At 42.1% G+C, this 25,918-nt stretch overlaps 3 non-coding genes across 3 annotated transcripts; all 3 read left to right on the top strand.

Moving 5' to 3' along the window:
* Positions 1-202: 202 nt before the first annotated feature.
* Positions 203-284, top strand: trnas-aga (transfer RNA serine (anticodon AGA)). Its single transcript has one exon. It is a non-coding gene; the product is annotated as a tRNA-Ser (tRNA).
* A 13,131-nt stretch (positions 285-13,415) lies between these two features.
* On the top strand, positions 13,416-13,534 carry LOC147267050 (5S ribosomal RNA). Its single transcript, XR_015113036.1, has one exon. It is a non-coding gene; the product is annotated as a 5S ribosomal RNA (ribosomal RNA).
* A 3,378-nt stretch (positions 13,535-16,912) lies between these two features.
* Positions 16,913-16,984, top strand: trnaq-uug (transfer RNA glutamine (anticodon UUG)). The gene has a single exon. It is a non-coding gene; the product is annotated as a tRNA-Gln (tRNA).
* Positions 16,985-25,918: the final 8,934 nt, after the last annotated feature.

The raw sequence follows: 25,918 nt of genomic DNA, 5'->3' as shown, positions 1-25,918 counted from the left end.
CTCCTTCACATGATTTTCATTCAGAAACAATAGAATTGTCAAATATCACAACAGTTTTCAGCTTGCTGGTAAACAACATACACACACACACACACACACACACAAAAAGTTTGTGTTTGTGAGAAGATTAAAAAAATTGACTGTGCTTCGATGAAAATGAAATGTTGAATATCAATCCTCTACTCATGCTCATGGGAGTGTAGTTGTTGTGGCTGAGTGGTTAAGGCGATGGACTAGAAATCCATTGGGGTCTCCCCGCGCAGGTTCGAGTCCTGCCAACAACGTTAAACTGCTGTTCCAGAGGAGACAACATCTGCTCCTACTGTAGGTCCATGTGTCAAAGGTTTTCTTTCAAGGGCTGTAGCAGCTGATGATGAGGGAGAGAGAGAGGATTGGTAGCATGTTGTCTTGTCTCAACCATTCTGGTGTTGACCAAAATCTTTGTTGATACTCCAGTGGTGGTGAAGGTGATGGAAATGTTCCAAGTGGGACGGTTCCATGTTCAACCAGTTTCATCTGGAACTGAGGTGGAGCTTAGGGTTAAGTAGGAATTGGTTTGGTTTAGTCCCTTGGTTTGGAATCCATCTTAGTCAGGACATTTTGAGAAAATTCTATCATGTCGTTGTAGTTATTTTGATTTACAACACTGGAAAAAAAAATCCCCTCCCTTCCAAAAACCCTCCTCTTCAACTTTGTACCCAAGTTGTCTCCTCATCAGGCACCACAGGATCCAGTAGGTTCAGTTAAAACAAGTCATTAGAGATTTAAAAAATGTCCATCAAACACAAAATAAGGCTTCAAATAGGTTTCCAATTTTATTTCATGTTGACACATTTTGTCCATTTAACATCAGGACTGATCCCAGATCATCTCCATGACCTCATCCCAGCACCAGAGTACCGCCCAAGTTCATCAAGGACAGCAAACATGAGCAGGTCTAGGTTCACCTCCATATTTGGAGGTTGTTGAATTTCCTCCTGAGCACCGTCAGGCTGTTTCCTTACTTTGCTGTGACACAACAGCAGACAGCAACAAGGACTGCTGTAGTGCACTTGGTAATTGGATGCACTGAAGTCATCCATTCATGTCAGTGATGTCACTTGGCAGGACTGTCATTGCCGTCACATTCTAGAAAAGAATCCAGACTCCACACGTGGCTCCCATGATAACTGATGGACCTCTGGTTGGAGGCTGGACGATGATGTTTGGTCTGGGGGGGTTAAGATTGTGGGGGTTGTTTCAGTTCTAGTGCTGAAGGCTTTCGCCATGACAGTCAGACTCTCATCTGTCCTTCATGTTCCCTCAAATGTGCAATGTGGACCTCACACTCTGACATTTAGCCTGAAAACTCTTCATGAAAAGCAGGAGACTCAGAGTCTCTGTGGCTCAATCGGTCAGCGCACTCGGCTGTTAACAGAGAGGCTGGTGGTTCGAGCCCACCCAGGGACGATGAACAGGTTCTACTGGTGCTTAGGACTCTGTTGATCAGCTGCTGAGTTGCTACTTGATGTCAACATTGGTCTGTTTCATCCTGAGTAGTTTGATCATAGCAGAGATGTTGCATCAATGATCTGAATGTGGACGGACAGATTGACCCTCCACAGCAGACGCATGTGACAGATCTCTTGATGAGACACTTTGTGGTAAAGCCAGATTCTGCCAGTCCCACTGACATATTTCAATCACACATGTTCAGAGATGGTTTTTTTTTCCTGAATACATTTATTATTTTCTGATCACCTTGTGGATTTTTCATCATTCTCCTCATTACCATACTTTAGGTTGCAGTATGTACACCTGAGTTAGTCTTGGGTTTCAGAAATCATACAGCATACAAATAATAGCAGGTTGAAACATATTTATTTAAAAGAATTTAACATGGTTACACACACACACACACACACACACACACACACACACACACACACACACACACACACAGCCTGTCTTTGGTATAAAATGGTCTGTCACGTTCTCTCACATTGCACAACAACAAAACAAACAAAGACGGCCATGTCCAGTGTGGTCCTGGATATGACGACTGGACTGCAGGGTCCCAGTATCACTGTGACAATTCTTTTACCAGCTATGACCTTGGACAAGAACTTCTCAGGAGGAAACTTATCATGGTGGCACAGTGAAGAAAACTAGACCTGAGCTGCCTGCTGAAATCTTGCAGGTGAAGGACAGAGCTCCACCTCTTTGACAGACACCACCACTGTTGGCTCATGTTGTCAAAAAAAAGTGTCAGTTTTTGACACACACGCATCTACACACACACACATACACATGCATGTTCTTACACACAGAGACTTTTCCTCTGTTTTTGTTTTTTACTGGTTTTGAACCAGTAGTTGGTTTCTGTTGGTTTGATTTGCTTGACTGGTTGTTGTTTGTTTGACCTTGCAAATCCATATTTTGGGTTCTGGCCTTTTCTGCTTTTCATTTTATGTTTGTATTAAAGTTCTGTTGCTGAAAAAAAGACTTTTTTGTCTTTTTGTTGAAGTAAATATATGTGGGTCGAAACTGACCCATAACACCATGGATGTTACAATAGTTTATAATATTAAAATGAATAATAAATCAAACCAATCCATGTCAGAGATGTGTTCTAACACCCCTCAGTAATGGTCAGCAAACACAACAACATTTTGTTTATTTCTATGATTTTCTTGAGGTTCATTTGATCATTTTTTAATTGAAATCGAGGGTTTACTGACTAAAAAAAGGTCCAGAGGCCCACAACAAAATATTCCAATCAATATTTCCATGGATAAGGAAGCCTAACAAGGTAACCAAGAGATGGGAAACAACTTGGATGATAGAAAATTGTTTTTAGTTTATTTTACAGCTGATTGAAGACGGGGGTCAAAACCGACCTGTTAACATCAGAGATGGGAACAGAAAGCTAACACAAGAGGAAGGTTGAAGCTATGAAAAAGGAGTTTGATAAAAATCTTGAACTGACAGTAGAAATATCCTTTTGTATGTTTACCTTTGTTGACAGAAGTCACTTTAGCTTGGCAGTGAAAAGAATCTCTGCTAGCTTGACAAATAAGTGGCACAAACTGGGTTCAAGCTGGACTTTGGACACTGGTATCTGCAACAACTCCCATCAACTCCTAATCTAGCATCTCTGCTGTGCTCAAACTATTTTACAGAACATTTGACAGACCTGTGGAGCAGTGAGGACAGACATGAGTTGATCCACATGATCCACTGAAGCGCCATTTTCCCCTGCCACTGAGGTCACCAACATGAGCTGGAGTTGGGACTCTTGAACTGAACCTGGTATCACAGCGACACCTACTGCTGCTAAATGGAACAGCAACATTGAACCCAAGTACAGGATTGGAGGGAGACTGATGGTCGCTGTTTGGGTTTTTGAAGAACAAGGAGGGCGTTGGTTCAAGCTGGATTCTCAGAGACTATTTCCCCAACCTCTACATTGGAATCTACACTGTCATCCAGTCATGTGACTGAAGTCATCCATTCATGTCAGTGATGTCACTTGGCAGGACTGTCATTCCCGTCACATTCTAGAAAAGAATCCAGACTCCACATGTGGCTCCCATGATAACTGATGGACCTCTGGTTGGAGGCTGGACGATGATGTTTGGACTTGAAGGAAAACTCCTTGTCCAAATTCCATTGTGTTCAAATTTAAAGTCCCACAATAAGAAGTAGCTGAATCTGACAGGTGAAGGTTTGGAACTCCAAGATGGTTGATGTTTTCTTGACTTGATGCTCTGACTGTCAGGGTAGATGACAGCTTCTTTCTGCTGCTGCATCTGAGTGGCTGTGATTGGAGGTTTTACCTCCCAAGGTTGTCTGGTTCCAGAGGAAATTTTAAAATTCCAGTCCCCAACCTTGGCTGTTCTGAAACTCTTCTCCTGAATCACTCCTGAGCTGCAGAAAGAAAAAATACCAGTGCCCAACCAGATCAACTTCATGGCTGCTGACAGCCTCAGACACTTGATTTCCATCAATCTGGAGCCAAGAAGGCCCTCACCTGTGGTTCTCCTCCAGGAGGGTCCAGGTTCTGCCATTGTGGCTCCTTGTGCCACTGCCAGAGAGCCTCAGCTGCACACTGCAACATTTCAACAGGAGATTTACATTCCTTCAAATGTCCTGACATCTTATTGCAATGGTTCTGTTCCATATTTATATTTTAAAATCAATCACACAATGAAAGCTGCCACAGCTGGTTTAAGAGAGAGAACACGCTAAGAGATTTGAAACCAGTAAAATATGCTTTTCTGTGTGCAAACTACTGAGGGGCATGGAAGGATATTTTACCACCAATACAGAACCCAAACTTCAGTCATGTGATGAGATGGTGACTCTGATTATGAAGTTAATGGACAAAATGTGAATTGAAAGAAAATGCATTTCTTCTGTAGACTTTGATCCAACATCTGAAGTTAGATTTTGGTGGCTGCTCCATGTTGGAGGAAACCAGGCCGATGTTGGAACGTCACAGGGAAACTCGTTTGCCTCCTCTGCTGCCAGTTCAACCCACTTTGGCAGACGACCACTCACTCCCATCAGTGGAGAGCAGCTTCAACTTGGTTTGGAAGTTTCCATTGTGGATGCATAGGAATGTGGAGAAAACATCCTTTGTTAAAAGAGGGATTTGAACCCACGCCTCCAGGAGAGACTGCGACCTGAACGCAGCGCCTTAGACCGCTCGGCCATCCTGACAGAAACTAAACGTTGCAGACTGCAATATGAAATGAATTAATTCATTGACAAAGTAGAATTTTTCCACTGGAGCTACTGGCTCCTGAGTTGTTGCATTTATTGTTAACATTAAACACACAGTCTGTGTTCATGGCAGTAAGAAATTAATTTAATTTTTCTAAAGGACAAGAAATGAACCAGAACATTAGAACCACATAATATCTCTCTATCAGTTTGTTCCATGGGACACATTCCAGACAGGAAGGTCCCTCTGAGACTTGAACTCTGATCACTGATTCAGAGTGCAGAGTGCTCACCATTTCACCATGGAGCCAAACACAAGGAGGAGTTTCCTCAAAATACAACTTGACATCACCTGCAATCCAAACTGTTGCTATTTGGAGGTTCATCTTGCTCTTGTTCCAGACTACATTGCCAAAAGGAATATGAACCACAAGGAAATCATGGTTAACCAGGAGGAATCCTGCTCCTGAACCATGGATGGAACAAAATCCACTGGAAAACTCAGCAATTCCTGAGTGCCACATCCATCCAGGAGCTTGGGTCTCCACTTGACTGTGATGATCCATGAGATCCAAGGAGGACAGAGGAAAGAAGGATCCTGTTGGAGATCTCCTACCTTCTTCCTACAAGTCAGAGGTTCATAACCTCACTTGTTGGTGGTGCCCTCAACCTGCTGAGAGCATCACTTAGTTAACTACAGAGAAACATAGCAGCTCTTCTGAAGGCTGCAGGAAACCTGCTGGAACTGAGACTTGGACTCAGGTCACTGGATTCAAAGTCCAGGGTGCTAACAGGTCCACCATGGCATCTGGGCTTTACTTACCGTGTAAACAGGACCACAGTGGTCGTCTGGTTTTAATTTTCACAAACAAATACGGTTTAAAACTTGTAGACAGTGACACAGGGCTCTTATTTGAAGGGCCATGGGATGTGAAATATCCCAAACCTCTGAGATCAGAGCGCTCACTTTGATCTCAGGGTCCTGACCTTGGGGGTTCTTCCTTTGGTCTTCCAATACTTGTGGTTTTTATTGGCATAACTTTCAACTTGCATGCAAAAAGAGAATCACAGTCAATTTAAACCCAGCAGACAGTGTTTATTTCTAATGAATCAGACAATCGCACAAATGAGAATTAAAGGAAAAACAAAAAAAAAAAGGTTTAAAAAAAATCATTCTCCACTCTGAAGCTTTTGAAAGTTCATTTGAAGGTTTAAAGGTGGTGGTGAGGAGGACACCCTGATCCTCCCTGTCGTCACTGCCAGGATTCTTTCTTCTGGTGCTGTGGTTCTTCTGATGAAGGGCGGCATGATGTTTGCTGTCTCAGGCTCCACCAAATGTCCTCTTTAGGACGCCACAATGCGTCCTCTTCAGTGCTCCATCTTCCCTGCATCGGAGACACAAGGGTTTCTCCTGGTGCCGACTCTATCATCCTTCTACCGAATGGTGCGGCGATGGATCCTCAGAGGACGCTGGGATCCTTCTTCTCATCAGTGCCACAGTTTTTCATGGAGGGAACAACAGGAGCTTTTTAGTCATGTTTTGCTTGGTGTTTCCTGCTCAGAGCATCAGGATCTGTGACGCCATCTTGTGATAGTGGGTCATCATCTTGTTGTGTGATAGTGGATTCATTCATCTGCTATTTCAACACATTCAAGTTCATTATCCCTACATGTCAAAATACATTTGGTGTGGAGTTTTACTTTCTGGCCTCAATCATAATGTGTGCATTTATTCTTCATCAACATTTCTCAGCTTTGTAAGTTTATGATATTTTGTCTTCCTCTGTTTTCTATTCCATTGTTGTTGATGATTCTATTGCAGGTTTGAGTTCCCTGTTGACTGAAGCAGAAACAGGAACAAAAAGCTGGAGGTGGTCAGAGCTCCAAGTTGGGACGCTGATATTAAAGTAGGAGATGAACACATCCAGGTTAGCCATCACTCTCAGAACCTGCTACTTTACCTCTTCAGAATGTAGCAGCATAGCATAGCTTCATCTCACCAGTTAGTGGCCCACTTTGATGTCTGGGATATGAGGTTAAAGGTTCTTTACAGCTCTGAATGAAGGGTTTATAAAGTGTTTACAATGCCATAAATAACACAAGCATTCAGTAATCCTTGATAAAAGGAGACTCACCATCAAGTTGGACCAGTTGATTTTTCCATTTATGTGACGTTGCACATTGGGAAATAATTAATGATAAAAAAATAATATTTTGATGAAAACTATATTTGATCAGGAAAACTACATTGGGTCAAATAAATCCATCGTTAGTGACGGTGTTACTAATTTTAACTTTAGTGCTCTGGTGCTGATTGCCTCATTAAGATCTTCATGAAGAAATAAACTGAGATTTGTAAAAATGTTTTTTTTTTTTTTTTTTTACAGAGTTGGCAGTTGTCTGAGCATTGAATCTTTCTTTGTGTTGAGAACAAACCCTCAAAGCCTTCATGTTTCAGTTTGCTTCACAGCTAACAGACAAACACCTCTTAGCCTGGTTCTGGTAGTCCAGGTTTAAACACCAACACAAGGATTTTATGCTGATTTCTTCACATGCAGCTGAAATCTAGACTTCAAGTGTTCATGTGAGGTTACAGCTTCATGCCTATTTAGTTTTCAACAAATATTAAGTCACTAATGCATTGAGCTCACTAACGAACTTTAGTCTCAGTAGCTGAATCTGTTAGGGGGAAGGCAGTGTGGACCGGCAGGAGCCTCCTACAAAATGCAATGGAGAGAAGAAGAAATCCTGAGGAGTCGCTATGAGATTGAAGTGTTAAAGACGTGGCTCCTTTGGTGGTGATAGGATTTGAGCTATTGACTCTATTTTTAGTTTATTTCAATGTTATTGCAAACATCAGCTGCTCACTTATCAGCTAGCAAGTAAACAACAGTATTGTTCAGTGTGCTAGCTGAAGTAGACCGAGCGGTCAGTTGAGTCTTTATTTCCATGTGTGCTCATGGTAGCAGGGGTTTAGATTTCTAAATGTAACCCTTTTACCACCGGCTCCAATATTAAAACCCACCTTAGGCTTACAGGGAACACTTTAACTCATTTCAAATATCTTGTATGGTAAAAGTCCCATCTGGAATAATTAATATCAATCTAGGGCAATGTATGATTCTCACTCTTAAATATTCAACTGGAGGCTATGGGGAGTACACTTGACCTTTAAACTCTGCTGTAAAGCTTCAGTAACAACACACAAATTCAATGAAACAACACAAGATTTCAGTTTAGAAAATGTATTAAAGGCTTGCAGAAAAACACATTCAAACCTTGAATAAACAAGACTATAGAAAATAAAAAGAACCCCGGGGTATATTGTTTGTCTTTTTCAACTGTCTAGTTTTATTTCGAGTGCACTCTTGTTTACTTTCGTTGGCGCGCTTTAGTTGGAGCTCATGATGGAAACCTTTACCAGATCCCCCGTGTGTCGGTGACGTCAACAATACCGGACCGCAGCCGATGAATCCCTCGCTCGTTGTGGCAGCAACCGTCCCGCTCGCAGCAGCCCGCAGCAACAGACCTCCGTGACTCGGCAGCAGCGGCACATCCTCCGGCTCCGTCGGCAACCACGACCCGTCCTCCGACTCCGTCGGCAGCAGTGACGCGTCCTCCGTTAACGACTCTCTCCCGAGGCGACTATCCGAAGCTCCTGTCCCGTCCTTGCAGCGGCGTCTCCCTTCAGCGTGGACAGCGTTAGCCTAGCTCCCGCTAGCTTCTGTAACTGGACTTGCCTGGTGCTCAACAAAACACAATCGGTGGCGGAGAATCCGACTCACGCACTCCGATCACGTCGGTCAATTACAGTTCACAGTCCGTTACCGATAAAAACTCCTCTCCGACGACACACAGTCTCCAAACTCCGATAACGTTACGCCATTCACACGATGCTCCTTCCTCGCGCTCGTTTCTCCCGGAAGTGTAAACACTAAAGGTCATGAACTCACGCACGTAACCTAACGTAAGAGAATTACTTTAACTTTTTTTTTTAGACATTCACACCCCATGAAATGTTTTTTTGAAAGTTACTAATATTCAACAAATTTTATACAATATCTTCATAACAAATACTTATGTAAATTTTAGCTTAACCATGAACTGGCATTTTATTCTTAATTTATTCCTATGAAAATCATGAAATAAATACCACTGAGTTATCAGAGTATTACATAAACCTAGGATTAAATTAAAGCTGCAGTCAGCGTTGTTTGGGCCTGAGCCTCCTCCCGCCCACCGCAGCCGAGTAGCAGGGGTCGTCCTGAATCAGTGATGAATTTTATGAAAGCGGTGGGACTTGTAAATTTACAGCAATTGCTTGCAGTGTACTACAAGATTTCAATAGTGTCACCCTGTTTATAAAAATACAGTACTTTGCCGTTAATTCTAATAGGAATCTGTTAAATTACACCCCATGACTGTTTAACAGAACTATGCTGTAATGCTAAAATACAGTACTTCACTGTAAATAAATCAAGAGTATCATGCAGTATCTTTGCCTTCTGGACACAAGGAGAATCTCCTGAGCTGCACATGTGAGGCCAGAGCCTTGGTTTTCGTCATCCATCTCAATCTCAGTCATTTGGTGAGTAGCGATTGCATTTATTGTAGACACTGGCGCAAAGTCTGTAGGCCAGTGGAGGCTAAGTGAAGTTTCCAGTTTGTGTGGCGACACACGAGTGGGGGGTGCACTTATTAAAATATAATAGTGACCAAAGCCGGACAACGCCACCTTGGGAATTTCGCCCAAGGAAATAGTTAACGTACCGACCAAAAGGCACTCACAGGTTCATTTACTAATTGGCAGGAGACGTGGTTCCATGACAAAAATATTTTATTGTAAACAGGCCAGCAGATTAAAAAGAGAACAAGAATAAATCTAAACAAGTCTGGAGCTTACCAGTGGGGGGGAGGGATCCCAAGGCAGAAGACACCCTGATCAATTGGGACATCACATTTAAAAAACAAAACAAAAACACATGATTAAAGCAAAACAGGGGTGCACAGCACACAAGAGGAAAAGAGACGCCAGGACCGTGAGCTTCCAGTACCTGAAACGAAATGACTAGAATTATAATTTAACTCCAAAACTAAACAAAAAAAAACAGAACCAAACTCAAAACAATTTACAAATTAATTCGAGAAACAAGATTTAATTATTAAACACAAATTAGCAAGGAAAAATAACCCAAAATAACCAGAAACTGGAGTTCATTTCTCCATTGCTAGACCAGGGAGCTAACGGATAGCCGTCCAGCAGCTTGCTACACCCTGAAGCCCAAGCAGAGGAATGGGAAACAATGCAGATCCAAACCTTCAGAGCACCATGAAGTACAGTTCAGTGGCGCCACACGGTGGACATCAGGATCTGGCAGACTCTGGTTAAACAAGGTGAATTACTGAAACAACCTCCAGTTCAACACACAGCGGATTCCAATTCGTTAACACAGAAGTAGAGCACTCCAGTGAACACAGTAAACAGTGAACAAACAAGCAAAACATGTGTAGATGGCCAGTAGGTCGCAGAACAGGCTAGTAGCAGAGCAGGCTAATAGAGCAGGAGCCTGTAACAAAGCAGGGTAGTCTGTAGCAAAACAGCAGCCCGAGCAAAGCAGGGTAGTCTGTAGCCAAACAGTAGCCAGAGCAAAGCAGGGTAGTCTGTAGCAAAACAGCAGCCAGAGCAAAGCAGGGTAGTCTGCAGCAAAACAGTAGCCCGAGCAAAGCAGGGTAGTCTGTAGCCAAACAGCAGCCCGAGCAAAGCAGGGTAGTCTGCAGCAAAACAGCAGCCAGAGCAAAGCAGGAGCATCTAGCAAAGCAAGATAGTCTGGCAAGACAGCGCCCGTTAGCAAAGCAGCAGCTAGTTCTTCCTCAGTGTCACGGCTCACCAGCTGTGCCAATCAGGTGTAGATCATGTGTGTGTGGTGTTTCCCCACTAGCGGCGATTAAGGGACCGTGTCCCAAAAGCCGGACGCCTACAATTAAACACGTGAATATGAAAAACGTGCATGATCAGCATGCAACACGAGCTACAGGGAGCTACTACTACATACCAGCAAAGACGGTGGCGAGAAGGCAGACGTGAGGCGATCAGAGGCGGAAGCGAGGTGACCAGGAAGTGGGTGGACCACAGACCCCAAGAGCAAGAGATTGACCAGGTAGATGCTTCCCCTATTTATAGAGCAGCGCCACACACTGGTTAGCTAATGATGGTACAAGCCAAGTCAGGCATCACCAACCAGTCTCACTGCTAGGATGGGACCTCTCATCCTGCCACATTTGCATTGATAATTACACTCGGTGCACATCATGCTAGCCAGATTTAGCAGCTAGCCAAAATGTTGAAAATGCTTGCAAATTAATCCAAAAAACACAGAGAGTTGACTTTACTTTTTACATCTCGAGCCTCCACAAATTAATGTGTGCGACATCTGTATTTTGCCTGTGAATTCATGAAGCTTTCTGATAGTCTGAACCATTTTACAGTACACACAATATACGTGTCACACAACAGTTAAGTCGGTTCATATTAAGATGAGTGCACACTGACTGTGTTTACATGCAATTACGTTCCTCCATCTTGTGCTAGGCTACTGCTCTGGCATGAGTCTGTCTGATGGCATGATTACAGTGTACTTAAGGCCATAGATCAGGAGCTGTGGTTGTATTTGTTTAAAAAAGAGTGGTTTTAGCATCGTTCAAGTGCCTGCTCATTTGTGTTGATTTTTCTTTGTCTCTGATATTGCCTACAGATGCAGGAGCCTATTTTCCAGCTGCCCTGATCCTAGTAAGTACTTGCCTGTCCATCACATTTCACAGTTAATCAGTTATTTTTTCAGACCTCAAACATTGAAATAGACAACTATGTTATCTGGTCAAAGAAGCTGTTTTTTTCTTCTTCTTCTTCTTCTCTTCTCTTTTCTCCCTGTTTTCTTGGATCTCCAACACTATATCTACATGTATATATTTGATGGCTTATAATGTCTCATTCATCTGAGTGAGTTCCAACACTCCTTTTTTAGGCGCTTCATTGGAATAAATCCTGAGAGTGTCTGCATGTTTTCCCTGTGCTGGTTCTCTCCAGGTACTCCAGCTTCCTTCCACAGTCCAAAGACATGCAAATGGAAATGCAACTCTACATTGACCGTAGGTATGGCTGTGAGTGTGAATGGTTGTCTGTCAATATTTGTTGGCTGCGGTGGACTGCGATGGACTGCTTACCTGTCCAAGGTAATGTCCCTTCTGGGATAGGCTCCAGCCCCACCCTGTGACCCTTAACAGGATAAGCGGAAAAAATGGATGGATGTATGGATGGATGGATAGATGGGTGGGTGATCACTCACAGGACTGTGAGTCTCTCACTCTGACCACTTCATGCTATGGGACTTACACTGACGTAACCTGATTAGCTCAGTCAGTCGAGCGTGAGACTCTTAGTCTCAGGGTTGTTGGTTCAAGCCCCATGTTGGGTGTTGATCTTAAACACCACTGCTTGTCCTCTCAGTTTTGAAAGCTTTGTTTGTAAATTGTCAGAAAAATCAGTGAATAAACAATACAAACTGAGGCTTTGTCAGAAATTCCATGCTTCCAAACTAACCAATATGAAAAAAACAAAAGGTGAGACTTTTTCGTGCGTTCGAAAAATTTGTATGCGCTTCATTGTATCCGCTTTCTATACTTCCATGCATCCCAGCTTATTTCTGTTAAGGGTTGCAGGGGGAGGCTGGAGCCTTTCCCAGTGGCTTTCAGGTGAGAGGCAGGTTTCACCCTGGACAGGTAGCCAGTCCATTGCAGGGCCAACACAAATAGACAGACAAGCCACGCAGACACGGGGAGAACATGCACACACCACACAGAAAGAACCTGTGCTCGAGCCAGGACTTGAACTTGCTTTGAGGCGACACTGTTAACCACGGTACCACCGTGCCACCCATTGACTGTAACACATTGTAAACAATATACACTCTTGTTATCATACAACACGTAGCCCTGTACAAAAATCAAATAAATTACATAGCATAAAAAGCATAAAAAGATGTGTTAAAAAGTTCAAAAATAAATGGAGTTCATGATCGTTAAAATTGGTTATAATGTGAGCAGGTTAAAAGCATAAATATAGTATGTAACATTTAAAAAGTAAAACTATTTACAGTTCAAAAATAAATTCATATAAAGGTCTTTAAGTTCTCTGAGTCTGTAAAAGATCAGTGATCTGAGAATAAGGAGAGGGGAAGAAGCCGTGTTTATATGTAACCTCAATTGTTACCTGTCAATCATTTCATTCCTGTTTTATCTTTGGGTGTATTAAGACCGCAAAAGCCAATCAGAGGAAAGTTACTGTGTAAGGGGTGGGACTAGTGGCGCAGGTTTGTGAGGTGAGTAGTTAGCGCGCATGGGGAGAGAAACAGAGGCAATGATCAGAGAGCGAAGAGGGGAGGTATCATTTGTGTGGAGAGCATTTAAGTTTATTTTGGAGGTCGACGACTGGTGGTCCTGATGTAAACTTCTGTGTGACCTTCGAGAGGTGAATATTTATGCCTGTATTTGCGCTTTATCTAACTGTTATAGTGAAAAGAGACTGGATGTGTACATGGTTAGCGACGTGCTAGCTAGGGATAGCATTCCGTGCTAATGTGCCAGCAGATCGTAGCTTTAGCGTTGTAAAGTGAGTGAAATGGATATAGAGCCCATGTGTGTCAGAGTAAAGGGCTTACGGCCATACCACTCTGAACGCGCCCGATTTCGTCTGATCTTGGAAGCTAAGCAGGGTTGGGCCTGGTTAGTACTTGGATGGGAGACCGCCTGGGAATACCAGGTGCTGTAAGCTTTTTTGTTTCTTTGTGAGGAAAGGGCAGCTTTGAGTCTTTTGGGACCAGCATGAGCGAGCTTCCCTCACACACTTCTTGTTAAAGCGCCTTTCCGCAGCATTGAAATTTAAACAGTCAAGCAGCGTGTATCTCGAGAAATATTTGAAGGAGACAGATGGCAGATGCAGTAGTTTTCTCTTCAGTTTTATTCTTTTGTATATTTAGAATTGTAAGGTACGATCTCTCATAGCTAAATGTTACATCCATGGAATAGTTAATTCAAAGTTTAGTGTTTTCTCAGGTAGCAATTTTCTCCTCTGCTTTTTCTCTCTCCTGCACTGCTTCAGTGGTGAATTTCATTCTCATACTCTCCATAGGCCTTTATGTAGACCTTCAACTCCATTGTCATGAAATAAGTGGATCTTTTCTTCTTGTTTTCATGGTGACTTGTGGTATCAGGGCTCCACACACTGTTTTTTATCATGGTTGTGCACATGTGCAACTCAAGATGACTATACTCACAGTTGATTCAACCAACTCCGATCAGCTGTTTCGGAAATGGATACTCAGAGTTTCCCATTTAAGAATAAGTCAACTCAAGAGTAATTGAGGAGAAGAGTTTCAGAACAGCTGAAGTTCCATCCAACCATCCAACCATCCATTCGGGGATCTGTAGTTTTTGACACACATGCATCTAAACACACACACATACTCATGCATGTTCTTACACACAGAGACTTTTCCTCTGTTTTTGTTTTTTACTGGTTTTGAACCAGTAGTTGGTTTCTGGTGGTTTGGTTTGCTTGACTGGTTGTTTTTTGTTGACCTTGAAAATCCATATTTTGGGTTCTGGCCTGTTCTGCTTTTCATTTTTGTGTTTGTATTAAAGTTCTGTTGCTGAAAAACAGACTTTTTTCCCTTTTTCTTGAAGTAAATACATGAGGGTCGAAACTGACCCATAACACCATGGATGTTACAATAGATAATAATATTAAAATGAAGAATAAATCAAACCAATCCATGTCAGAGATGTGTTCTAACACCCCTCAGTAATGGTCAGGAAACACAACAACCTTTTGTTTATTTATAAGTTTTTCTTGAGGTTCATTTTATCATTTTTTAACTGAAATCGAGGAGTTTACTGACTAAAAAAAGGTCCAGAGGCCCACAACAAAATATTCCAATCAATATTTCCATGATAAGGAAGCCTAACAAGGTAACCAAGAGATGGAAACAACTTGGATGATAGAAAATTGTTTTTAGTTTATTTGACAGCTGATTGAAGACGTGGGTCAAAACTGACCTGTTAACATAAGAGATGGGAACAGAAAGCTAACACAAGAGGAAGGTTGAAGCTATGAAAAAGGAGTTTGATAAAAATCTTGAACTGACAGTAGAAATATCCTTTTGTGTGTTTACCTTTGTTGACAGAAGTCACTTTAGCTTGGCAGTGAAAAGAATCTCTGCTAGCTTGACAAATAAGTGGCACAAACTGGGTTCAAGCTGGACTTTGGACACTGGTATCTGCAACAACTCCCATCAACTCCTAATCTAGCATCTCTGCTGTGCTCAAACTATTTTACAGAACATTTGACAGACCTGTGGAGCAGTGAGGACAGACATGAGTTGATCCACATGATCCACTGAAGCGCCATTTTACCCTGCCACTGAGGTCACCAACATGAGCTGGAGTTGGGAATCTTGAACTGAACCTGGTATCACAGCGACACCTACTGCTGCTAAATGGAACAGCAACATTGAACCCAAGTACAGGATTGAAGGGAGACTGATGGTCGCTGTTTGGGTTTTTGAAGAACAAGGAGGGCGTTGGTTCAAGCTGGATTCTCAGAGACTATTTCCCCAACCTCTACATTGGCATCTACACTGTCATCCAGTCAGGTGACTGAAGTCATCCAGTCATGTGACTGAAGTCATCCATTCATGTCAGTGATGTCACTTGGCAGGACTGTCATTGCCGTCACATTCTAGAAAAGAATCCAGACTCCACATTGACTCCTGTCTATTATTGTGTACCACCCTCCTGGTCCTTACTCTGAATTCTCAGAGTTTATATCCAGTTCAGTTCTCAAAACAGATTCAGTCATGAGTGTAGATTAATTTCCTTTTCTCCACTGATTATATGTCAAGGTTTGTGTGGGGGGGTGGAGCCTATCCCAGCAGCCTTCGGACAAGAGGCGGGGTTCATCCTGGACAGGTCACCAGTCCATCACAGGGCCAACACATAGAGACAGACAACCATTCACACTCACAGCCACACCTACAGTCAATTTAGAGTATCAATCAGCCTCGTCCCCTCTTGATGTCTTTGGACTGTGGGAGGAAGCTGGAGTACCAGAGAGAACCCACACAGGAACAGGGAGAACATGCAGACTCACACAGCTGGGGTTCGAATCTGTAACCTTCTTGCTGTGAGGCCACAGTGCTGACCACTGCACCATTGTGTCCCCTGAAAATGCCACCAGATCGTTTGGATTTTCTGTAAAATCAAGTACACATGAACATGAAGAGGTTTTCACAGGGCTGGCGGTGCAATGGATAGCATGACTGACTACTGTCAGAAAGGAAGGCCTGGCCAGTCTTTGCTCACAGGTCATACGATGTACTTAGAAGGTCCTGAATAAATCTGGAGTTCCATGATTTCCTTGTGGTTCATGTTTCTTTTGGCAATGTAGTCTGGAACAAGAGCAAGATGAACCTCCAAATAGCAACAGTTTGGATTGCAGGTGATGTCAAGTTGTATTTTGAGGAAACTCCTCCTTGTGTTTGGTTCCATGGTGAAATGGTGAGCACTCTGGACTCTGAATCAGTGATCAGAGTTCAAGTCTCAGGGGGACCTTCCTGTCTGGAATGTGTCCCATGGGACAAACTGATAGAGAGATATTATGTGGTTCTAATGTTCTGGTTCATTTCTTGTCCTTTAGAAAAATGAAATTAATTTCTTACTGCCATGAACACAGACTGTGTTTAATGTTAACAATAAATGCAACAACTCAGGAGCCAGTAGCTCCAGTGGAAAAATTCTACTTTGTCAATGAATTAATTCATTTCATATTGCAGTCTGCCACTTTAAGTTTCTGTCAGGATGGCCGAGCGGTCTAAGGCGCTGTGGATGCAAATCCCACTTCTGACAAAGGACATTTTCTCCACATTCCTATGCAATGAAATGTGAAAATTAACCCCCCAAGTGCCAAATCTTGCTCCACAGCAACACCTACATCTCTACCACATCTGCCACCTATGGCCCTTCAAATAAGAGCTCTGTGTCACTGTACAAAAACTTGAAAACATATGTTTGTGAAAATTATATCCTGAAAACCACTGTCGTCCCTCAATCATGATTAGTGCCATAATTTGTCTCACTCATTTCCTCTTTGACAGGTTCCATGGTGTAATGGTGAGCACTCTGCACTTTGAATCCAGTGATCTGAGTTCAAATCTCAGTGGAGCCTCCAGCTGGTCTCTGACAGGTGTTGATAGAGGAGTTGTGTTTGTCTGTGGCTGCTAACTACGGCGCAAGACACCATCAACAAGTGACGTTCAGAAAATCTCAACTCCTTCATGTTGAAGAGAAAAAGCAGTCTCTTTTCACGCTGGAGTTGGGAATCTTGAACTGAACCTGGTATCACAGCGACACCTACTGCTGAAGTCATCCAGTCATGTGACTGAAGTCATCCTGTCATGTGACTGAAGTCATCCAGTCATGTCAGTGATGTCACTTGGCAGGACTGTCATTGCCGTCACAGTCTAGAAAAGAATCCAGACTCCACATGTGGCTCCCATGGTAACTGATGGACCTCTGGTTGGAGGCTGGACGATGATGTTTGGACTTGAAGGAAAACTCCTTGTCCAAATTCCATTGTGTTCAAATTTAAAGTCCCACAATAAGAAGTAGCTGAATCTGACAGGTGAAGGTTTGGAACTACAAGATGGTTGATGTTTTCTTGACTTGATGCTCTGACTGTCAGGGTAGATGACAGCTTCTTTCTGCTGCTGCATCTGAGTGGCTATGATGTGAGGTTTTACCTCCCAAGGTTGTCTGGTTCCAGGGGAAATTTTAAAATTCCAGTCCCAACCTTGGCTGTTCTGAAACTCTTCTCCTGAATCACTCCTGAGCTGCAGCAAGAAAAAATACCAGTGCCCAACCAGATCAACTTCATGGCTGCTAACAGCCTCAGACACTTGATTTCCATCAATCTGGAGCCAAGAAGGCCCTCACCTGTGGTTCTCCTCCAGGAGGGTCCAGGTTCTGCCATTGTGGCTCCTTGTGCCACTGCCAGAGAGCCTCAGCTGCACACTGCAACATTTCAACAGGAGATTTACATTCCTTCAAATGTCCTGACATCTTCTTCCAATGGTTCTGTTCCATATTTATATCTTAAAATAAATCACATGATGAAAGCTTCCACAGCTGGTTTAAGTGAGAGAACACACTAAGAGATTTGAAGATGAATGTAAACATGGGGCTTGAAGCCACCACCCTGAGATTAAGAGTCTCATGCTCTACTGACTGAGGTCGTCAGGCCAGGGCTTCCATGTTCTACAGCATGAAGAGATCAGAGTGAGAGACGTTTGCTGCACACAAGCTCTTCATCAGACTGAGAAAGAAAAGAACAGCGCCATCTTAAAAACAAGTGATCATTCTAGTCAGACACATTCACTATGATGCTGCTGAGCCTGAAGGTAGGATGAATAAAGGAGTGTCTGAGAGAGCTTCAACAGACAAACTGTCCAGTTTAACAACAAATACTAGTCAGTATTCATGTTGCTGCCGTGACCCGGATTCAAACCAGGGTTGCTGCAGCCACAACACAGAGTACTGACCACTATAGGATCACGGCCTCCTGGAGGCTGAGGTTTGAGCTTCTATGTCTTTGTCTCATTGAGAGATCAAAGACAATTTGTGCCCACAAAGAAATCATTGATAAATCAAGGTGAGATCAAAGAAAGAATTCTAAGATGAAACACAAAACTCTGAGATCAAATGCCGAAGTTCCCCAAGGTTCAGTTTTAGCTCAGACCCTCTTTAATATCTGTATACTGCCACTTGTCATCAGGAGACTCAGTATAAACTTCTACAGTTCTGCTGATGTCACACAGCTGTACATCGCCGTGTCTCCTGATGACTCAGGACCAGTTGATGTCCTCTTACCTGCATTTAGAGATCCAGTCATGGATGCAGAGAACTTTCTCCAGATCAGCCAGGACAAAACTGAGGTCTTCATTATTAGTCCTGAAGCTCAGAGAGAAACTGAATGCAAAACTAGAAACACGAGCACTTGAGGCCTCTCAACAAGTGAAAAACCTTGGTCTCATCTTTGATTCAGATCTTAGTTCAGAACCACTCATCAGAAACAGAACCAAACCAGCATTTTATCATCCTAAGAATGTTGTGGGAGTCCAGCTGTCATGATGACAAAGATGGATTTGGATTGTGACCCAACGACTCAGGTCCTGGACACCAGCAGACCTCTCAACACCTGCAGCATTTTTTCAGCTCCACCAAACCCAACATTCACTGCCTCCTCATCATCTGGGCATCAAAAGCAGCTCAGACCTGCTGCAGCTCAGCAGACCTCAGCCATTTTTAGGATGTCTCAATGATTCTCCTTCACGTGATTTTCATTCAGAAACAATAGAATTGTCAAATACCACAACAGTTTTCAGCTTGCTGGTAAACAGTATTTCAACTTCCATTCCACTGTGTAATGGCAGTGACTGATGTGTACTATATGCAGTACTAATCAAGTACAGCCCTGACTGATATTTTATCTCCAATGCTAGGAAGGATAAGAATGTTGAAATGGACCAAGCAGGAATAGAATCTCAAGTCATGTCTACTTTACTGAGCAGCACTCAGTTAATTTCAGGAAACACAAGACTCTCCATCTCCACGCGCTGTTTTCTAAGATTCGCGGTGTCCAGAGGAAAACGCAGTGCCTGGAATATTCGGTTTAAAAAGAAAAAAAACGAAGCATATGAACTTCTACAGGTTCTAAAACTTTATATACGCCGCGTATAAAGCCTTAAGTAGCGAGTAAGGCGATTGATAAAGGCACCTGAAGCTGGTAGACTTTAGCTGAAGTTAATGCTAATGCTACCTAACATTCTTGCTAGTTTATGAACTTTAATGGCAGGAGAATGAAGGGAACTATGTTCTTTTTCTGTACTGCATCAAACATGGAGGTGAGTTTAGTCTCATTTTGTGTATAAAATACTATCACAACATACAGACACAAGGTTTGATGTAACTTCACTATTTTAGGACATTAAACTGTTGAATTTCTTTTTTCTTTTTTTTTGGGGGGGGGGGGGGTGAAGGTCCTGTATTATTTTGTTTAATTTGTGCTTTTCTTTTCCTGAGAGTTCATAGTGGCATTATCAGCTTGAGTCAGTAGAGGGCAGTATGCACCTTATTGTTGTTTAGTTTGATGTGTCAAATTAATTTGACCTTGTCTGCTGCCTCTTGCAGGTTTCAGCTTGAATGAGAAAGTTTTTTATTATCCACTAATATTGGTAATGGACAAGATGTAAATTCATGATGTAACTGTGAACAAGTTACTGCAATGGTACATTTTGCATTTATCGTGAACATTAAAAGCTGCTGAAGCAGTTCTTCATTTGAAACATTTTTAAACTTAATCCAGCTTTATCTTGTTAAATGCTTTCTTCCTGTAGTTAAAAAAACAGTTGTGGATTCCCAGCGCAGCTGAACTTGACATTTTTGATGAGACTGAGGCAGCAGTGGAGGAAGACGTCCTCCTTGAACTCCTGGAGGCCAATCCAGACGTAGGTGATGAAGGCAGGAGTCATTATGAAGCTTTGCTGTTAACAAACAGTCAGAAACACATTTTCTCTGATGCAGCTTAACTTGACATGTTAATGAAATCTGGACTGCAGTGACAGAGTTGGGTCACATTTCTGTAACATGTTCAGTTATTAAATACAGGTTACTTGAAAGACTGAAAATGAAATCTCAATGATTTGAACTACTTTGTGGAAAAATAACAAAATGGACGCAGCCATAAAAATGGAGTTTCACAAACATATCTGTTTCTAGATTTGTCTCCTTTAGATCATTCAACACCATCTCCACTCACACAAACCTCATCACTTTGTCTTAAAAGTCAATTGAAAATTGAAATTTATTTTTACCTCTTGTGTGTGGATGGTAGAAAATGGCTTACTGGGGAAACCTGGAGATGATGATGTCAGCAGTTTTAATTTCTAGAACTTTGGGGTTTTGACAATGACTTGGATTCATAGGATGGGACACAAATTCAAAAATAGTAAACCTTCTTCTTTATCTGTGTTTTTGTTTCACTGTTGTCCTTTGTATTTTTGTTGAACTTTAACAGGAGCGCTTCTATGATGGAAAAGGGGGCTGAATATTTCTGTTCTAGCAGACAAAGTCCAGGAGTGCAGTAAAACAGCCGGTCAAGGAAGCAACGGTGCTTCAAGCAAAAGGACCAGAGATCAGCAGCCATGTTGCCTCAGCAGCTTGAAGGTGACTCTTGTAGGGAGACCATTTCATTTCTTGTTCACTCTCCCAATGAAGCTGATGTGTTTCAAAAGATCAAGTTAGGAAGCAGCAAAATGCACCGAGTGACCTCAAGTTAATTTTAGGTTGGAGGAGCGGAGCTCTGGTTCCGCTGGTATCAGCCCGGTCCAGTGTTGTGGATTTCTCTCTCTTCTCTCCAACATTGTAGACCAGCAAAAGCAAGTTAAGAGCAAAAACAGGTTTCTATCAGGTCGTCTCTCTAAATGCTGCACGTCTGTGCTGATAAACGTCTCATGATTGTGGTTTGTCTCCACCGGCCTCCCCCCTCCTCTCTATCAGCCTCTGACTCTCACTCTCACCCAATGTCCTCCCTTCCTCCTGCTTCTACGACTGAACAAAGATTTGTAGATTTGACACAAAAATACAAGCCTGTGGTGCAACGCTGCTTCTCACACAGAAATACATGGAAACACTTGGCCCTCAATCTGCTGGTCTGACCAACACATTCACTTGCAGGGTTCTTTTAACAGGCCTGAATCACCAGTTCAGTTTCCCTGCTTTGAAATATGTGGTGACAATGTGTGAACATGACCAAGTTAAAGGTTGAAGTACTGCAGTTACTACAAGATAAGAAGTACCTGGATGATGAAGCCTCTTCAAGACATTCAAGCAAGTCCAGTTGCTTTTATCCTTTAAACTCAAATCTGATCCAGGATCAGTGAGTTGACACTCAAAGCTATCATTAAAGTGAATTAACTTTTTTCCTGTCTGTTCTATTCATGATTCCTCTGGCAGGTTTGTTATTAATATTCCAGGAATGTGTGTCAGTTTTCAGTCTTTTTTTCCTGTTTCCTTCACAAACATGGGGGATGAAGTCCTGAGTGACGATCAAGAAACTCCCTAAAAATGAGAAGTAACGACAGCAAGGAAATCACCTGAAGTCAGTAAAAGTGTCATTTTGATAAATGGATTTAAAAGTCAGATCAGAGATTTTGTCAGATTTTACTTTTATTAAATGCCTTGGAAAAGCTTGCTTTCATCCTGAGCTCAGGAGCGTTCACTGTTTTGTTGTGCAGTGTTGAGTTTTTGCCTCTGGAATGAAATTTCATTCTTATGTACACTGCTTGTTCTCTCTCTCTCTCTCTCTCTCTCTCTCTCTCTCTCTCTCTCTCTCTCTCTCTCTCTCTCTCTCCCCCCCCCCCCCGACCTTGGTTAGCATTCTAGTGAAACTCAGCTAATTTATCTGAGGACTTCACTTTGAAACCCTCTGTTTCAGACACGCTGTCGTCTGCCTCCTCAGATGCTGAAACTGTCAGACGTCCTAAAAAATGTCTGGAGAATCATGGATGAGATTCACCTCTAGTAGGATTCAACAAAACATCTCTGTGTTGTTAAATGCAGTTGACATGAAATGTGTTAAGTTGGTCAGGCTTGTTTTATGAAGTAGGTGTCGTTTTATATCAGGAAACAGGAGATGTGGTGCTGACAATCTGATGCGTCTGCAGCAGTGAAGGAGAGGAAACTGCTCATCTGATCAGAAGATCATGAGTGTCGCAACTCTGATGTGGATGACGTGTCCGACCCTCAGCTTTATCTTTGTATCACTTCAGCACATCAGGAGCTGTTGACACGGACATGAAAAGCTGCACTTAAGAGTCCTGATGAGGAAATAAGAGTGAAGAAACTAGTAGCAGACGATCAGAGGAGCTTGACACTGGACATGGATGGCAGGGTGCTGCTGGTGCTGCTGGTGCTGTGGAGCTCAGGTAGGCTTCCTGTTGGAGGTGTTGTTGATCTGCATGGCTCACATACACGTGTGTTTGAAACGGCTCAAATCAACTGGCTCATGTCCTGGAGGCAGCAGCTGCATTTCTGGATTGACTCCCTCACTGTTTGCTCCAGTCGGCCCTCAACTGCTCTGATGTTCTGTGTTCCGTATGTCAAGAAGTCAAATAAATGGACTGTTCTCCAGTTGTAGTGTGCTGGTACAAACACAGTAGTTCAATCACATCAGGTGGCTGAGCTGCTGCTAAACCCAGAGAGTGTCGGTCCTCCACAGTCTAACTAGTCTCAGCTTAGTTTCAGATCAACTTGAAAAATATTCTTTTAATTTACATGAAGCAGGAGAGACAAGATAACAGGAACGCTGAGAAAAGACCGAGTGTCAACAACTGAACCATGAAATAAGAGACAAGAATCAAAGACACTGAAGCCACATTTACAGAAATTGTGTGTGTGTGTTTGGGGAGGGGGGTTCAGAACCAGAAAAGACTTTTTTGCCAATGTTGTGCATTGAGGAGCGATTTGGTCAAAATTATAATTGTCAATAATTATGAATATAATTTTTGATTATTGAATGAAATACTAATTAATATTGAATATTAATCAATCGGGGCACCACCCTGATGAGTTCAGGGAAACTAAAATGTTGACCAAATTTGTAAAAATTGTCAGTCTCAAACAGAGTTTATCCACTAAACAGTCAATATTCTGTAATATCAACTAAACAGGGACAACTCTGATCTTAGAAGGGTGAGATCAGAGCGCTGCCTATCACTGAGACACGTGACCACAGTTTTGGACACAAAAAACACTGCGACTTCTCTCTTATGATTAAAAATGTTTATTAAACACAATGCATCAATCAATCAGCAACACGTTGGTATAACAGTTCAATCGAACCAAAAGATACAAAGTGATAACGTGTGTGTGTGTGTGTGTGTGTATGTGTGTGTGTGTGTGTGTGTGTGTATGTATGAGTGTCCCAAAGAGAGAAGGAGGAGGGGGAACCTGTCCAGTCAGCATCAGCAGCAGAGGCTCACAGCTGAGGCTGGCTAGCCACTAGTTAGCAGCGTCGGGTGTGGAACCAAACGAAAGGAGGAAGCTGCTGATGGAAGCCACCAGCCGCTATTCCATCTCCTCCCAGTTCAACCCCCAGACCCAATGTCAGGGCGTCTGCTCATGACATATTTGTCTCATTTATTTATTATTCATTTATTCAAGTAGTTGAGCAATCGGACGGTTGAAAGTCATTTTGTGTGTTTTCTCTTTAAAGAGGACTGGACAAACTGGAAAGGGAGAGGCAGGAAATTGGAGGAAACAATGAACAAGATTAATTCATGAATTGAAATGCTACAATTAAAAGAATTATCTGGGGGAAAAAAGAAATAAACTAAAAATAATTTTAACAAATCAATAATTCATTAATAATGAGAGACTAATATTGTGTCAGTGTTGTGTGTAAATTGATGGTGTGTGTGTTGTGTTCATTATCTTTGTATCTCAATCATATTAATAATGAATGATGAATATCTATCATGGTAGGCTGATGAATGACATCTGAAGAAGATCATTGTAAAAAGAAATAGAATAAATGAATGGGTAGAGAAATAAATCCTACTTTAAGGCCTTTTAACATTTGTAATTGAGAACCTCTGGTTTCTATCATACAGAAATATCAATAAAATATAATTCCACAATAATTTTGTACAGCAAAGAATAAACAAACACAAAGGAGACAAAGAGTAGAAATATGTAATTAATGACTATCACCATAATAAGAAAAACAATAACCATAGTTGTGATATTAATATAAAGGTGATGTCATCATTAACAACATTGTTAATGCCAGAACAATAATAGCAAGAGTAGTGATGAGAACCAGAAAACAGTGATGCCACAAAAACAGTGATAATAATAATAATAATAATAATAATAATAATAATAATAATAATGAGAGAGAAGTGTCACATTTCATTAATAACTTGTGTTTGGTAATAATAATGGTGAATGAGGATAAATTGTTCATCTCTGGTTTGCTGTTCCTATTTTTTTCCTCCTCCACTTGCAGTGATTCCTCATACAGGATTTGTAGCATTTCTACTGTCAAAAAATATATAAACAAGCAAGTGGACGAGGAGAAAGAGACCAGAACATAGTTATAATGTCTGAAATGATACATTATTAACAATAAAATAGAACAAAATATTGATTGAGTGAGAGTATTAATAATAATAACAATAATAATAATTTCATCATGCAGTAATTCTGTATTATTCAGAATCAATGGTATCCTTTTCAATGCTTTTGTTGTTATCACCACGATCAGTAGAAATGTTTCTAATACAGCAACAATAATATCAAATATAATATGATTATGATATTGTAATGAAAACAATAAATGTATGAACAAATAAAGGCATTTTAAAAAGAATAAAGGGTGAATGGAGCTGGTGTGTGTGTGTGTCTGTGTGTGTGTGTGTGTGTGTGTGTGTGTGTGTTGAATGTGTTGGGTGTTTGTATGTTCAATGTCACTTTGAGGGTTGGAGGTCAGGCATCTCAGAGGTTCATTTATTGATGGTAGTGGACCAGGTTTTACTGAAGTTGGTGGTTTCATGGTTGATGGATGCAGACATTTTTCCAGGGATTTCTGCTCAGCAGCTTCTTCCACTGTAGGATGTTGAGGTTGTTTGGAGGTTTCCAGTCTAACAGGATGGACTTCTGGGTGATAGTGAGTGCTGGAGGGGAATGCTGGAAGATGGATGATGGAATGGTCGTTGCCTCCTGGCTCCAGTTTGAACTCTTCTCCAGTACGACCTCCATCATTTTTCTGTCCTCAGTAACTGTGATAATTGTGTGTACGTGTGAGCATTTGACACCAGAAAAGACCACTGAGGCAGGTTTACTGGTCACCAGCACCTCTCCTCTCCTGTGAAAGGTCTCCTGCTCCTCTCCTCCTCCACTGAGGGAGGGGGGAGGGGGGAGGGGGGAGGGGGGGCACAGCTCCCTTCTATTTCCTTTAAGTTGGCTCATAGCACCGTAATTGAAAAGGTCCTGGAAACTCATCATGACACAGTTGTTAATCCAGGTCTGAGTGAACATGACC

The sequence above is a fragment of the Aulostomus chinensis genome, chromosome 4, assembly GCF_037954235.1.
Source record: "Aulostomus chinensis isolate RoL2024-O1b breed Wild chromosome 4, RoL_Achi_v1.0, whole genome shotgun sequence".
NCBI lineage: Eukaryota > Metazoa > Chordata > Actinopteri > Syngnathiformes > Aulostomidae > Aulostomus > Aulostomus chinensis.
This window is presented reverse-complemented; position numbering and strand designations above follow the sequence as displayed.